The sequence below is a fragment of the Pleurodeles waltl genome, chromosome 8 (assembly GCF_031143425.1).
Source record: "Pleurodeles waltl isolate 20211129_DDA chromosome 8, aPleWal1.hap1.20221129, whole genome shotgun sequence".
Lineage (NCBI taxonomy): Eukaryota > Metazoa > Chordata > Amphibia > Caudata > Salamandridae > Pleurodeles > Pleurodeles waltl.
In genome coordinates this window covers 451,591,489-451,604,902 of record NC_090447.1, presented here as the reverse complement: position 1 = coordinate 451,604,902, position 13,414 = coordinate 451,591,489, and the positions used below count along the sequence as shown (strand labels likewise).

At 47.5% G+C, this 13,414-nt stretch overlaps 1 protein-coding gene across 3 annotated transcripts in view; it reads left to right on the top strand.

The window, feature by feature from the left end:
• The window catches only part of LOC138250027 (lysozyme g-like), a 283,730-nt gene that overhangs the window by 13,552 nt on the left and 256,764 nt on the right, over window positions 1-13,414 (top strand). Inside the window, exon 1 of one of the 3 annotated variants that reach the window (XM_069204387.1) lies at window positions 10,978-11,122. The exons of the other annotated variants lie outside the window; for them this stretch is intronic. The gene's annotated coding sequence lies outside the window, so the exon portion shown is untranslated. Of the gene's footprint in view, window positions 1-10,977; window positions 11,123-13,414 lie in introns of those variants that run through there. 3 annotated transcript variants of the gene reach the window in all.

The window sequence follows — 13,414 nt, the reverse complement described above, 5'->3', positions numbered from 1 at the left end:
CCTGCACCCGGCCCACAAGGGGAGCGCTAGTGCTCCCCGTGGGCCTCCCTCCACCCCCCCAGTCGGGAATGGAAGGGGAATCGCTTCCCCTTCCACCCCCCCGAAACCCCTCCCAGTGACGTCTGATGCTCATCAGAGGTCACCTCGGATGCATGCTTCCAGCGCGATCCCGGAAGAGAAATGCTTTTGCATTTCTCTTCCGACCGGGAGGTGGGGCAGAAGAGACATGAAAGAAAAGATCTTTCCTTTCTTTTCATGTCTCTCACAGCATTTCTGTCCACTAGACACCAGGGATTTTTTTTTTCTGCACTTTTAAATAAGAGGAGCGGCCCTTGGGCAAGGGCCGCTCCCCAGGGGGCCAAATGATTTTTAGGCCATTTCTACCCCCCCGGGGACAGATCGGCATAATATAATTAGGCCAATCTGCCCCCAGGGGGTGTGCGGGGGGGGGAGAAAACCACTAGACACCAGGGATAATCTTTTTGTTTTGTTAATTTTTATTTTTTTATGTGTGGGGAGCGACCCCTTAGGCAAGGGTCGCTACCGGGGGGCCAAATTATTTTTAGGCCATTTCTGTCCCCCTTGGGGGCAGTTCGGCCTAACATAATTAGGCCGATCAGCCCCCGGGGTCAGAAACCACTAGACATCAGAGATTATTTTTTTATCATACTTGCGCATAAAGGGAGCAGCCCCTTGGGCAAGCGCCGCCCCCCAGGGGGCTAAACTATTTTAGGCCATTTCTGCCCCTAGACACCAGGGATATATATATATATTTTTATATGTGGGGAGCGACCCCTTAGGCAAGGGTCACTCCCGGGGGAGGGGGGAGAATTATTTTTAGGCCAAACCACTAGACACCAGGGAATTTTACATTTTGTTATACTTAAGCATAAGGGGAGCGGCCCCTTGGGCAAGGGCCGCTCCCCAGGGGGCTAAATTATTTTTAGGCCATTTCTGCCAGGGGGGCAGCAATTCCCTAGACACCAGGGATAAAAAATGTTTTTGTTCATTTTTTTTTATATGTGGGGAGCTACCCCTTAGGGAAGGGTCTCTCCCCGGGGGGCAAATTATTTTTAGGCCATTTATTCCCCCATGTGGCGGGGGAGGGAAATATAATATAATTAGACCGATAGACACCAAAGATTTTTTTTTTATCATGCTTGCGCATAAGGGGAGCGCCCCTTGGGTAAGGCCGCTCCCCAGGGGGCTAAATTATTTTTAGGCCATTTCTGCCCCCGGGGGGGGGGGGGGGGGAAGCGAACCCCTAGACACCAGGGCTAAAATATTTAATTTTTTTTTATATGAGGGGAGCGACTGTAGGAGGCTGGCTTGTACTGGGGTACCAGAGGTATTTACACCTTGTGCCAGGTCCAGTTATCCCTTATTAGTGTAGAAGAGGTGTTTCTAGCAGCTTAAGCTGATAGAAGGTAGCTATGGCAAAGCAGCTTAGGCTGAACTAGGAGACATGTAAAGCTCCTACTATACCACTTATATCATATGCACAATATCATAAGAAAACACAATACACAGAGTTACTAAAAATAAAGGTACTTTATTTTTATGACAATATGCCAAAAGTATCTCAGTGAGTACCCTCAGTAAGGAGGTAATATATATACACAAGTTATATGTACACAAACCAAAGTTAGGTAAGTAATAGCAAGAAAAGTAATGCAAACAGTGTAGAATTACAATAGATTGCAATAGGAGCACATAGGTATAGGGGCAACACAAACCATATACTGCAAAAGTGGAATGCGAACCACGAATTGACCTCAGACCTATGTGAGCTTGTAGAGGGTCGGTGGGACTGTAAGAAAACAGTGAGGGTTAGAAAAATACCCCACCCCAAGACCCTGAAAAGTAGGAGTAAAGTGCACCTACTACCCCCAGAGAGCACAAAAGTCGTGATAGGGGGATTCTGCAAGAAGAACACACATCAGCAGTGCACTGACAACGGATTTTCGGACCTGAGTACCTGTAAGACAAGTCGACCAAGTCCAATAGTCGCGACAGTGTCGGGGGGGCAGGAGCCAAGGAAACCCCAGCTGAAGGTGCAAGGAAGCTGCTACCGGTTGGAAGAAGCTTGGAGTTCTGCAAGAGAGAAGAGGACTAGGAACTTCTCCTTTGGAAGACGGATGTCCCACGTCGCGATGAAGCTTGCAGAGCTGTTCACACGCAGAAAGACCACAAACAAGCCTTGCTAGCTGCAAGGGTCGCGGTAGAGGTTTTTGGGTGCTTCTGAGGACCAGGATGTCACCTTTTGGAGGAGACAGAGGGGCGCTCAGCAATTCAGAGAGCCCTCACAGAAGCAGGCAGCACCCGCAGAAGTACCCCAACAGGCACTTAGAAGAAAAGTGAACTGGAGTCCACACGAAGTCACAAAAGGGAGTCCCACGACGCCGGAGGACAACTCAGAAGGTTGTGCACTGCAGGACAGAGTGCTGGGGACGCAGGCTTGGCTGTGCACAAAGGAAATCCTGGAAGAGTGCACAGGAGCCTGAGCAGCTGCAAATCACACGGCACACAGCTTTGCAGTCTAGTGTGGGGAGGCAAGGACTTACCTCCACCAAACTTGGACTGAAGAGTCACTGGACTGTGGGAGTCACTCGGACAGAGTTGCTGTGTTCCAGGGACCATGCTCGTCAGGATGAGAGGGGACCCAGAGGACCAGTGTTGCAGTCTTTTGGTGCCTGCGTTAGCAGGGTGAAGATTCCGTCGACCCACTGGAGATTTCTTTGGAGCTTCTGGTGCAGGGTGAAAGCAGGCTACCCCCAGAGCATGCACCGTCTGGAAACAGTCGAGAAAGCCGGCAGGATTAGGCGCTACAATGTTGCTGGTAGTCACCTTGCTATTTTGTTGGGATTTTGCAGGCGTCCTGGAGCAGCCAGCGGTCGATCCTTTGGTAGAAGGTGAAGAGGGAAATGCAGAGGAACTCTGGTGAGATCTTGCATTCATTATCTGAAGAATTCCCTAAATAGCCAGAAAAGGAGGTTTGGCTACCAAGGAAGGAGGATTGGCTACCAAGAGAGGTAAGACCCTATCAGAAGGAACCTCTGACGTCACATGCTGGCACTGGCCACTCAGAGCAGTCCAGTGTGCCCCCAACACCTCTGTTTCCAAGATGGCAGAGGTCTGGGACACACTGGAGGAGCTCTGGGCACCTCCCCTGGGAGGTACTGGTCAGGGGAGTGGTCACTCCCCTTTCCTTTGTCCAGTGTCGCGCCAGAGCAGGACTGGGGGATCCCTGAACCGGTGTAGACTGGCTTATGCAGAGTTGGGCACCATCTGTGCCCATCAAAGCATTTCCAGAGGCTGGGGGAGGCTACTCCTCCCCAGCCCTTCACACCTATTTCCAAAGGGAGAGGGTGTAACACCCTCCCTCAGAGGAAATCCTTTGTTCTGCCTTCCTGGGCCAGGGCTGCCTGGAACCCATGAGGGCAGAAACCTGTCTGAGGGGTTGGCAGCAGCTGCAGTGGAGAACCCGGAAAGGCAGTTTGGCAGTACCCGGGTTCTGTGCTAGAGACTCGGGGGATCATGGAATTGTCCCCCCAACACCAGAATGGTATTCAGGTGACAATTCCATGATCTTAGACATGTTACATGGCCATGTTTGGAGTTACCATTGTGATGCAATACATACTTAGTGACCTATGTATAATGCACGCGTGTAATGGTGTCCTCGCACTCACAAAGTCCGGGGAATTTGCCCTGAACGATGTGGGGGCACCTTGGCTAGTGCCAGGGTGCCCTCACACTAAGTAACTTTGCACCCAACCTTCACCAGGTGAAGGTTAGACATATAGGTGACCTATAAGTTACTTATGTGCAGTGGTAAATGGCTGTGAAATAACGTGGACGTTATTTCACGCAGGCTGCAGTGGCAGGCCTGTGTAAGAATTGTCAGAGCTCCCTATGGGTGGCAAAAGAAATGCTGCAGCCCATAGGATTCTCCTGGAACCCCAATACCCTGGGTACCTCAGCACCATATACAAGGGAATTATATGGGTGTGCCAGTATGCCAATGTGAATTGGTAAATTTAGTCACTAGCTTGTAGTGAAAAAATTTGGAAAGCAGAGAGAGCATAACCATTGAGGTTCTGGTTAGCAGAGCCTTAGTGAGACAGTTAGGCACCACACAGGGAACACATATAGGCCACAAACGTATGAGCACGGGGTCCTGGCTAGCAGGATCTCAGTGACATATAACAAACATACTGAAAACATAGGGTTTTCACTATGAGCACTGGGCCCTGGCTAGCAAGATCCAAGTGAGACAGTGAAAACACCCTGGCATATACTCACAAACAGGCCAAAAGTGGGGGTAACAAGGCTAGAAAGAGGCTACTTTCCTACACAACCCCCCCCCCCCCCCAACAAAGGACAATAAGGCTAGCCTTGGCCAGTTGAGTCTTTATTGTCTAAGTGGTGATAAGTGGAGAGTAGCTCTGCAATAGACTGGTTACTCCCTTTATCATCCACTATATGGTTACTTCCCTGTGGGGATGTAAACCACCCTGTTTGAAGTTTTTTTTAGCTAGCCAACAATGTGAATATATATTCTCAGAGTTCCTATCAGTAAGTTTTAGTTTAGAGCAGTGGGATTTATCCACTGGACCTATATCAAGTGATGAGAATACCAGACAGGGATGCTGTCTCAATAAAGCCATAGCTGGGCAAAAACCTTGTCCATATGGCTGTAAAAGAGAACAGGGATGCTGTTTCTCTTGAGTTGGAGCAGGGCAGGGATGCTCTCCTATGAGCTCCACACTAGGGCAGGGCTGCTGTCCTAAGTGTTGTGAGGTAGTGCAGGGTTTCTGCACTAAAGTTTCTCTGGGAGGGTTGGAGGGATGCTCCATTTTAACTAAAATGGTGCCCTTTTCCTCACCAATATTAGTTATCCCACAGAGAGGTAATTTTACCTCAGGGAGTTCAGCTGTGCCAGCTGATGGTTCCCTTGGTACAGGTGCCACCCCAGGAGAGGTTTCTCCCACCACAGGAATGGTATCCTGAATGGCAGGGTGGGCAGGGGATACTTTGATACCCTTTGTACCTGTTGTTTGAGAAGGATCCTGAGTTTTCAGGCCTTTTTCTCTCCTTTGCTTTTTCATTTCAGTAGAAATGAGAGGAAGCAATTCCTCAGGGATACCCAGCATGGCTGCATAGGTATGAAACTCTACCTCAACACAACCTGAGTTCTCTAGGTCATTACCAAAGAGACAGTCTACAGGTAAGCTAGGTGACACTACCACCTGCTTAGGGCCAGTAACTCCACCCCAACGAAGCTGAACTATAGCTAAGGGAAGAAACTTAGTGGAGTTATGGACATCAATAATCTTGTACTATTGTCCAATGATGTGTTGTTCAGGAGACACTAGGTTTTCAGTCACCAAAGTGATACTGGCACCTGTGTCCCTGTAGGCCTGGGCCTAAACACCATTTATTGAAACTGTCTGCCTGTACCTATCCATTGTAAGGGGACAAGCAGACAGTGTGGCAAAACTGTCTTGGGACTGACTACCCCAGTTTCTATGATGGACCCATAAGTGAACCCAACTACACCCTTACTTTGACTGTTGCCAGCAGTCCCACCTCTATTACCCCACTACTGCTAGGGGCAATAGAGTTTGATGTATTAGTGGTGGTTGGCTCAGGGAGTTTACCTGGACAGGACTTATCCCATTGCTAATGGCCTTTATTTTTACACACATAGCACCAAGGCTTTTTAATGTGTGTATGTTGTGAAGAAGAGGAAGAATTTGATTTATCCCCACCCCCTGAAGAGTGTTTAGGATTTGAAGAAGAATCTTTGGTTTTACTCTTATCCCCATGCTTATCCTGAGATTTCTCACCATCTATCTTCTTGCCATCATTGTCACCTCCTGTATGATCTTTTCTGTTCACTCTTGTTATGACCCATTTGTCTGCCTTCTTTCCCAATTCTTGGGGAGAGGTCAGATCTGAGTCTACCAAGTACTGGTGCAACAAGTCAGACACACAATTGTTAAGAATATGCTCTCTCAGAAAAAGATTATATAGGCTTTCATAGTCAGATACCTTACTGCCATGTAACCACCCTTCCAAGGCCTTCACTGAACAGTCCACAAAATCTGTCCAGTCTTGAGAAGACTCTTTACTGGTGTCTCTGAACTTAATCCTGTATTGTTCAGTGACTAAGCCAAATCCATCCAAGAGTGCATCTTTCAAAACTTTGTATTTGTTAGCTTCACTTTCTCTAACAGTAAGGAGCCTATCCCTACCCTTTCCAATGAAAGATAGCCACAAAATAGCAGCCCACTGCCTTTGAGGGACCTCCTGTACCATACAGGCCCTCTCAAGTGCAGCAAACCACTTGTTGATGTCATCCCCCTCCTTGTAAGGGGGGACTATCTTGTGCAGATTCCTGGAATCATGCTCTCTAACAGGATTACTATCAGGAATACTGCTGCTGCCACCATGGGGTCCTGACCCCAACCTCTTTCTTTCCTTCTCAATGTCTAGGGATTCCCTATCTAAGGCCAGCTGTTGCTGTTTAAGCTTCAGTCTGGTCTCTTCCACCCTCAATCTTTTGAGTTCCCTTTCTAAAAAGTTATCCTCAGGGTGGGCGGGTTGGGAATGCTTTGACACAGATGACAAATTGGAAACTTCAGAGGGGGATCTGTCCGTATCAGTCTGGACCCTGGTAACTTGGCCTCTAGGAATAAAGGATGTCCTACTGTGATGGGACCCGCCAATACTACCAACATTACTAGGTGTCCTGCTAGGGGGCAGACCCTTGACAGAACCCTCCCCACCTTCTTCAAGGGGTTCCTCTGAGTCAGACTGGAAAGCTTCTATTAACCTCTCATTTGATGGGCCAGCTTGGGACTCGTCATTTACAATAAGCATGTTGAACAGAAACTCTTTTGTAGGGTTCTTTCCTATAAATACATCTCTATCTAAGCTGAGACTCCTTAAGCTCTTGTAATTCAAATTTTCATAAGTTACATTGACAGTTTTGAGAGCTGAATCTACCACAGACATGATAGCAAAAGGTTTAGAGATAATGAGAAGAAAGGAAAAGTTTCAGAACTTTAGAAAGCACAGAGAAAAAAACTTTTTCTAACTTTTAGAAAACTTTTAGAAGTTTTAAGAAACTTTTCAGAACTTTGTAAAATGTCTTAGAGAAGAAAAGCAAACTTTTTTGGTTAAGTGTACATACACTGAACTGTTTGGTATATGATTCTCTTATGAAAAGTATACAATGACAAAGTGGTAAGTAGTTACAAGTACTTATCCCACCGCTGCACAACCATTGTAGGAGGCTGGCCTGGCTTGTAGTGGGTACCAGAGGTACTTACACCTTGTGCCAGGTCCAGTTATCCCTTATTAGTGTAGAAGAGGTGTTTCTAGCGGCTTGGGCTGATAGAAGGTAGCTATGGCAAAGCAGCTTAGGCTGAACTAGGAGACATGTAAAGCTCCTACTATACCACTTATATCATATGCACTATATCATAAGAATCACAATACTCAGAGTTTCTAAAAATAAAGGTACTTTATTTTTATGACAATATGCCAAAAATATCTCAGAGGATATACTCCCTTAGAAGGTAAGTTAAATACACAAAATATACACACAAACCAAAATCAGGTAAGTAAACAGTTAGAAAAGTAGTGCAAACACTGTAGAATACAATAGGATGCAATAGGCCTATGGGCAACACAAACCATATACTAAGAAAGTGGAATGCGAACCACTTAGGGACCCCAGGCCTAGTGTAGTGTGTAGAGGGTCGCTGGGAGTGTAAGAAAACACTAAGGTTGTCCAAGATACCCCACCCCAAGACCCTGAAGAGTAGGAGTAAAGTTACCCTACTGTCCCAGAAACACACTAAAGTAGTGATAGGAGATTCTGCAAAGACCACAACTGACTGCAAAGCACTGAAGACGGATTCCTAGACCTGATGACCTGTAAAGGAAGGGGACCAAGTCCAAGAGTCACGAAAGTGTCCGGGGGGGGCAGGAGACCACTAAACCCCTGATGAAGGTGCAAAATGGCTGCCTCCGGGTGGAAGAAGCTGAAGATTCTGCAACAACGGAAGATGCCAGGAACTTCTCCTTTACACAGAAGATGTACCACGGAGTGCCAGAGGATGCAGACTTGTTTCCACGCAGAAAGACTGCAAACAAGCCTTGTTAGCTGCAAAGGTCGCAGTTGAAAAAAAGGGTGCTGCCGGGCCCAGGAAGGACGAGGTGGTCGCTACTGGGAAGAGGAGACAGAGGGGGCTCTCAGCAACACAGAAAGCCCACGCAGAAGTAGGCAGCACCCGCAGAAGTACTTGTACATGGGTTCAAGAAAACTGAGCACCGCCGTCGTCTCAACACTACAAAAGAGGGTCCCACGAAGCCGGTGGTCAAGTCAGTGAGTTGAGCAATGCAGGATGGAGTGCTGGGGACCTGGGCTGTGCTGTGCATGAAGGATTTCTTGCAAAAGTGCACAGAAGCCCTAGCAGCTGCAGTTCACACAGTACACAGGATTACTGTCTGGCGTGGGGAGGCAAGGACTTACCTCCACTAAATTTGGACAGATGGACCACTGGACTGTCGGGGTCACTTGGATCCAGCTCCTGTGTTCCAGGGACCACGCTCGTCATGATGAGAGGGGACCCAGAGGACCGGTGAAGCAGAAGTTTGGTGCCTGCGTTAGCAGGGGGAAGATTCCGTCAACCCAGGGGAGATTTCTTTTTGGCTTCCAGTGCAGGGTGAAGGCAGACAGCCCCTAGAGCATGCACCACCGGAAACAGTAAAGAAAGCCAGCAGGATTAGGTGCTACAATGTTGCTGGTAGTCTTCTTGCTACTTTGTTGCAGTTTTACAGGCGTCCTGGAGCAGTCAGCGCTCGATCCTTGACAGAAGTTGAAGAGGGAGAAGCAGAGGAACTCTGGTGAGCTCTTGCATTCGTTATCTAAAAAAAAGCCCCCAAGAGAGACCCTAAATAGCCCTCAGAAGAGGATTGGCCATCTAGTGAGGTAAGCACCTATCAGGAGGGGTCTCTGATGTCACCTGCTGGCAATGGCCATTCAGAGCCCTCCGTTGTGCCCTCACACCTCTGGATTCAAGATGGTAGAGGTCTGGGACACACTGGAGGGGCTCTGGGCACCACCCCTGTGTTGGTGATGGACAGGGGAGTGGTCACTCCCCTTTCCTTTTTCCAGGTCCGCGCCAGAGCAGGGCTGGGGGTTCCCTGAACTGGTGTAGACTGGTTTATGCAAGGAGGGCACCATCTGTGCCCTTCAAAGCCTTTCCAGAGGCCAGGAGAGGCTACTCCTCTCAGGCCCTTAACACCTATTTCCAAAGGGAGAGGGTGTAACACCCTCTCTCAGAGGAAATCCTTTGTTCTGCCTTCCTGGGACTGGGCTGCCCAGACCCCAGGAGGGCAGAAGCCTGTCTGTGGGTTGGCAGCAGCGGTAGCTGCAGTGAAAACCCCAGAGAGCTGGTTTGGCAGTACCCGGGGTCCATGCTGGAGCCCTTGGATGCATGAGAGTGGCACCCCAATACCAGATTTGGCATGGGGGGACAATTCCATGATCTTAGACATGGTACATGGCCATATCCGGAGTTACCATTGTGAAGCTACATATAGGTATTGACCTATATGTAGTGTACTTGTGTAATGGTGTCCCCACACTCGCAAGGTCCGGGGAACTTGCCCTGAACAATGTGGGGGCACCTTGGCTAGTGCCAGGGTGCCCTCACACTTAGTAACTTTGCACCTAACCTTCACTAAGTGAAGGTTAGACATATAGGTGACTTATAAGTTACTTAAGTGCAGTGTAAAATGGCTGTGAAATAACATGGACGTTATTTCACTCAGGCTGCAGTGGCAGTCCTGGGTAAGAATTTTCTGAGCTCCCTATGGGTAGGAAAAGAAATGCTGCAGCCCATAGGGATCTCTTGGAACCCCAATACCCTTGGTACCTAGGTACCATATACTAGGGAATAATAAGGGTGTTCCAGTGTGCCAATTAGAATTGGTGAAAATAGTCACTAGCCTATAATGACAATTTTAAAGGCAGAGAGAGCATAAACACTGAGGTTCTGATTATCAGAGCCACAGTGACACAGTTAGTCACTACACAGGTACACACATTCAGGCCGCAAACTATGAGCACTGGGGTCCTGGCTAGCAGGATCCCAGTGAGACAGGCAAAAACAAACTGACATACATGTAAAAATGGAGGTAACATGCCAGGCAAGATGGTAGTTTCCTACATTCCCAAAGAGCATCGAATTCATCCAGTATTCCATGTGTCTCTAGTGAAACCTTTCCATCCCACCACCCAACCTATTCCTCTTCCTCCTGCAATAATCATTGCCAACCATGAAGAATTTGAAGTCCGTTGCATTCCACATTCCCGTAGACAGCATGGGCGGTTATCTTATTTAATTGACTGAAAAGGATATCCACCTGAAGGACGATCATGGGAATCAGCAACTGATGTCCATGCTCCACAGTTAGGACGTTCTTTTCATGCTCGCTATCCATCTAAACCACATCCAGTAAGCAGACCTTTGGGGGGAGGTACTGTTAGGAAGCACTCATCATGCGCTGTCTGCTTCCCTTTGGACAAAGCGGCCCATCAAAAGGTGCACTGTTCTTATGGTTAGGACTTGTCCCTTCTAGTACACCCCCTGGAGTATAGAGAATACTTCTTTGCTATTGTTTTGGTGCGAGTTTTTGTGTTGCTGATTATACAAAAAGCATGCTGGTTCTTTCTCAGTGCACAAACCCTGCTAAATTCTTACCCACAAACAAAGTCTTCAAACGTGATACTGGTGACTCATCATCCTTGGCACTTGTGTTTCCACCTGCTTGGCTCCCGTGTCTAACAACGTGAGTGCAACTTGAGTGAGTAAAAAGCTATTTAAGCCAAATCAATCACCATTTCCTTGCTTGGCTTTGAGAGTTCTGGCTCTTGTGTCAGAGCGTTCCTGTGACATCCTTGAAGACTTCGTGTGAGTGACCAGATTTCCTGCAAGAAAGGATTTTGGTTCATCTCTTTTTTCAATCCCGAAAAGGCAAAGCCCAGCAGCTTTACTTGTAAGATTATTATCCTTCCCCCTGTGCCCCTGGGTGCTTCAAGGTCAGTGTTATCAGATTTCTTTTACAGAGAAAAAAAGAGAAATGAATGCGACTTTCTGTGGGAAAGACTGTTTATAAAGGTGAACATTTATTTCAATGAAACGGGTGTCTTTTATTTTTTGAACTTTGGAACATTATGGTAAAGGTTAATCAGGACATGTTTTTAAATTGAGTATGCAGTAATAGTCATTTTTTTTTACTTGCAACGTTTATTGGTAACTTATAAAGGATCCTGGAATTCTGTTGAAAAATAGAGAGAAATGCAAAGACAATATTGCTTATGTCAATGAAAAGAAGTGAACATTAATGGAACTTTAATTTTACCTGTCATCACTCATTGCCAGCATTGACTACGGTGTGTGAATGTGTGTTTTGATTTATGTTACATTGTTTTCCACACACTAAAGGGCTATACTTAGTTTTGTTCACTGTCTCTCACATAGGCATTGTGATATACTATAAAAGAGGCGCGTTCCTTTGGATTGGATGTCATAGATGTAGGAGGCTGGCCTGGCTTATAGTGCGTACCTGATGGTACTTACACCTTGTGCCAGGTCCAGTTATCCCTTATTAGTAGATTAGTAGTGTTCTAGCAGCTTAGGCTGATAGAGGTAGCTATAGCAGAGCAGCTTAGGCTGAAATAGAAGACATGCAAAGCTCATACTATACCACTTATATCATTTAGCACTATATCATAAGAATCACAACACTCAGAGTTACTAAAAAATAAAGGTACTTTATTTTAGTGACAGTGTGCCAAAAATATCTCACAGGATATACTCCCTTAGGAGGTAAGTAAAATACACAAAATATACACACAAACCAAAATCAAGTAAGTAAACAGTTAGAAAAGTAGTGCAAACACTAGAATACAATCGAATGCAATAGGCCTAGGGGCAACACAAACCATATACTAAGAAAGTGGAATGCGAATCACTTGGGGACCCCCGGCCTAGTGCAGTGTGTAGAAGGTCGCTGGGAGTGTAAAAAAACACTAAGCGTGCCCAAGATACCCCACCCTAAGACCCTGAAAAGTAGGAGTAAAATTACCCTACTTCCCCCAAAACACACTAAAGTTGTGATAGGAGATTCTGCAAAGACCACAACTGACTGCAAAGCACTGAAGATGGATTCCTGGACCTGAGGACCTGTAAAGGAAGGGAACCAAGTCCAAGAGTCACAAAAGTGTCCAGGGGGGGCAGGAGCCCACTAAACCCCGGATGAAGGTGCAAAATGGCTGCCTTCAGCTGAAGATTCTGCAAGAACAGAAGATGCCAGGAACTTCTCCTTTGCACAGAAAATGTATCATGGCTGTTGGAGGATGCAGAGTTGTTTCCACGTAGAAATACCGCAAACAAGCCTTGCTAGCTGCAAAGGTTGCGGTTGAAGAAAAAGGGTGCTGCCTGGGCCCAGGAAGGACCAGGAGGTCGCTACTTGGAAGAGGAGACAGAGGAAGCACTCAGCAACACAGAAAGCCCACGCAGAAGCAGGCAGCACCCGCAGAAGTATTTGAACGTGGGTTCAAGAAAACTGAGCACGACGGTTGTCTCAACACTACAAAAGAGAGTCCCACGAAGCCGGTGGTCAACTCAGTGAGTTGAGCAATGCAGGTTGGAGTGCTGGGGACCTGGGCTGTGCTGTGCACGAAGGATTCCTTGCAAAAGTGCACAGAAGCCCTAGCAGCTGCAGTTCACGCAGTACACTGGATTACTGTCTGGTGTGGGGAGGCAAGGACTTACCTCCACTAAATTTGGACAGATGGACCACTGGACTGTCGGGTCACTTGGATCCAGCTCCTGTGTTCCAGGGACCACGCTTGTCATGATGAGAGGGGACCCAGAGGACCGGTGAAGCAGAAGTTTGGTGCCTGCGTTGGCAGGGGGAAGATTCCGTCGACCCAGGGGAGATTTCTTCTTGGCTTTCAGTGCAGGGTGAAGGCAGACAGCCCCTAGAGCACGCACCACCGGAAACAGTCGAGAAAGCCGGCAGGATTAGGCGCTACAATGTTGCTGGTAGTCTTCTTGCTACTTTGTTGCAGTTTTACAGGCGTCCTGGAGCAGTCAGCGCTCGATCCTTGGCAGAAGTTGAAGAGGGAGATGCAGAGGAACTCTGGTGAGCCCTTGCATTCGTTATCTGAGAAAAAGCCCACAGGAGAGACCCTAAATAGCCCTCAGAGGAGGATTGGCCATCTATTGAGGTAAGCACCTATCAGGAGGGGTCTCTGATGTCACCTGCTGGCACTGGCCACTCAGAGCCCTCCATTGTGCCCTCACACCTCTGGATTCAAGATGGC